The sequence below is a fragment of the Mus pahari genome, chromosome 10 (assembly GCF_900095145.1).
Source record: "Mus pahari chromosome 10, PAHARI_EIJ_v1.1, whole genome shotgun sequence".
Classification (NCBI taxonomy): domain Eukaryota; kingdom Metazoa; phylum Chordata; class Mammalia; order Rodentia; family Muridae; genus Mus; species Mus pahari.
In genome coordinates this window covers 76,881,482-76,885,004 of record NC_034599.1, presented here as the reverse complement: position 1 = coordinate 76,885,004, position 3,523 = coordinate 76,881,482, and the positions used below count along the sequence as shown (strand labels likewise).

General features: G+C 38.7%; 1 pseudogene; it reads left to right on the top strand.

Annotated features, from left to right (window-relative positions):
- Window positions 1-2,986: 2,986 nt before the first annotated feature.
- Window positions 2,987-3,083, top strand: LOC115064859 (annotated as a pseudogene).
- The last annotated feature ends 440 nt before the right edge of the window (window positions 3,084-3,523 follow it).

The window sequence follows — 3,523 nt, the reverse complement described above, 5'->3', positions numbered from 1 at the left end:
CACTGACTAGACTACCTCCTCCCAGATTCTCCGACACAGACTAGACTACCTCCTCCCAGATTCTCCGACACTGACTAGACTACCTCCTCCCAGATCCTCCGGACACTGACTAGCTGTTTTCTAGAACCTATAAGGATACAGACTAGGCTTCCTCTAGACTCTATCAGTAACCAGCATTTCAGTAGGGAAGGGTAGGTCTCCATGACCTCCTCCCCATTCATGTCAAGTTTCTAAGAGACTTGGCAGGCCCCGTGCAGGTGACCTAAGCTGCTGTGACTTCATAGTTGCAATGGCTAGAGTCATATGTAGAAAATGGGAGGATAAGTAAGCATAGAAAGGTATCTAATCCTACTTTGTATTTTAGCTGTTGTTAATTTGGTTAATTGAAATTGTTTTCATTATTGAGTTTAAGTGCATACTATGAATTTTCACGTATGGGTTGGATTTTAATTTTTTAAAAAATATTTTATGAAAACACGTTTTATGCCAAGAATAACTAGTTTGAGTTAATCGTATAACTGTGATGGCTGGCACGAAATTTACAAACCCATAGGGACATAGCTTAGCCAAACTTTCATTCGTTGCTTAATTTTTATCACTGCTGGGTCTATCTTCTAGCCTATAGTTCTTCTTATGTATTATTCTATAATGTTCTCTGAGCTTTATGGCACACAGAAACACACAGACACACAGACACAGACACACAGACACAGACACACACACACACACACACACACATATATACACATACATCTTTTTAGGGCTGGGTATCCAACCATCATTTATTTTCAGCAACTTGAACATCCATGAGTCTTAATATTCACCACTATTAACTTTATAGAGAAGCTTCTCTGATTAAGGTTTAGTGTAGCATTTGGCTATGGGCATAAACACAGATGTTTAAAAGCCAGTCATTTTAGCTAAACAAGAGTAATAAGCCTGCTTCCAGGGCTTATGATTTCTACAGCCATATGCATTTGATTGCATTTACAGTGTGAGGTATGGAAGCTCCTATGACATGGACCCCAAATTCACCCAGAGAACACTGGGTTACCTTCATTACAGTGAGATTCCTATTGCACTGTAGGGTACACATTTCAGAGTGAGTTGGTATTACAGTTCATAGGTTTCACAGGTGAGTGAGCCCATGCATGTATTTTCTCCCTGTTCTGCTACTATGTCAGCTATAATAGAAGGAAGAAAACTTTCAGTTCAGTTACGGATTGACTGCTCTGTATCTTTCAACCATCTGTGGTGTCTTTAGTGATAGTGTTTTGTTATTTGGAAAGAGGACCAGTGCTGTGGTATGAGCATATGTTGAAACTTCAGATTGCGACTCTTTTTAAGTCCTAGAGCTTTATCAAGGTATAGAAGTCCTGCCTGTCTGTAGCTTTTATTTTAATGGGGTAAGATGTTTTCTAGACAATCAGACCACTGAGAAGAAAACTAGATGACATTAATTGCAGAAGAGACAGTTGGAATAGAGTGGATATATCGAATCTACCACGTGGTATCAAAATAAGGAAAACAACAACCAATAACAAAATCAACAAACAGACAGACAAAACCTTGGAGCTTTCACAGTTGCTCAGACCTATAATCTCAGTACTGAGGAGGAGGACATAGAAGGACACTACACATCTGAAGCTACTCTGACCTACATAGTAAGTTGTATATCAGCTTGGAGTGAGATCCTGTCTTAAGACATCAGACAACAATCTTGAGACCTTCTGTGAATATCAAATCTTTCAGCATCTTAGAATCTACATCAGGGATAGTCACACTCTTGGCACCTCTCTCTTTTCTATTTTGTGGACAAATCAATTAGGTTCTCTAATGGTTGACACTATATAAACATAACTAGACATGTTTATTTGTTTTATAATATGGCCTTAGTAAAAAACAAGCACATTTGCCTTCTTAGTTATCATTTTAAAGTCCCAGACCTTGTATTTATCTTGTTTTATTATGTAAAGATAATTTCATGATTTAAATATACGCTATATGATATAGTATCATTGCAATTTTCAAATGTCCATTTCATTAAAATTTTATCTTGTATACAAGTTCCTGCTGCTACAGAAATTTGACAGTCCGGTAACAATATATGCTAGTAACTTTCAATTAAACCACTTCACTTATAATCTAACACAGTAAGTGGATCTGCACAAAGAGCTTCTGATACACGTACAACTCAGCAGCATGATTACGAAAGCAGAGGAGCTTGCTTCAATCTCTGCCGTGTTCTACCTCACCAGAGTCAAGCAATATTTATAGGTATTTTCAAAATCAAATACCGTTTTCACAAGTATAAGGAATTTCATTTCTTTTATGTGCAAAGAACATTTAAACCATGTTCATGCTCAGAATTCATATCTAACATGGGATCCAATATGGATCTATTGATGATGTGGCACATTATACTCTTGTCCAGGGTAAAGAGAACAGCAAGGATCACCAAATCACCTCAGAACAATGGAAAACAGTTGCCCAGTGGCTCTATAGCTCTGTGTTAGAGATTCACAAGCTTGAACCACATTCAAGCTTTGTACTATCATTTTCTTTCTATTACTTCCCTATCACCAGAAATGAATATGAACATAATGAACATGGCACGGGTATAGAATGTTATGTCCAAAGCAGTTACTATACAATGCACCCCCAATGCCTGTTCTCACTCGTCAGAACTGCTGCCTCATGGATTTTCTTAACCAACCTTAAAGACAAGACTTGTTAATTTATAGAAATCATGAAAGTTAACAGAGTTGCAGAACATGTTATTTCCTAGTCATTCCTGCAGTGAAGAACATCACCCCATCTGCTTATTTGAAGAATCCATATGCTTTGGATGGAACTAAATACCATTCTGTTATTAAAGGAGAGAGAGAGAGAGAGAGAGAGAGAGAGAGAGAGAGAGAGAGAGAGAGAGTCAAACATCCAAATACAAGTACTACCTCATTTCTCAGACATGGACATTTAAAAAATTGTGCTTGCCTTGGCAGCACATACACTGAAATTTGAATGACACAGAGATTAGCATGGCCAAAGAATGACATGCAAAATCTGAAACATTTCATATTTTTGCAGTGAGATCTTCCTGGAATCTATGAAGGTGATCCCTTGAGGACTCCTAATAATGACAGGCACAGAGTTTCACTTGGCTATCTTGGAACCAAGCAAGGCTTCCAGTGGAGGTATTGGTATGAATTCAATTGTGATATTGATCAGGGGGTCCCATGGTCAATTAACCCAAACTGAAACTAGGACAGAGGGTCACTCTCTGCAAACTGACAGTGGGGATGGGGTAAGCATAAGAGTATCATGAACATCAACTCAGCCACAAAACCTTTTACTAACCATCTGCCTTGCCTGAAGATGTGCTGGAGTAATGCTGGCACAGAACTTCTGGGAGTAGCCAACCAATGTCTGATTTTTCTTGAGGCCCATGCAAGGGAACAACTCCCTGTCCAAAAAAATTGCTTGGATGGCCATGAACCAGGAGATTGGATAGCCCAGGGAGTAG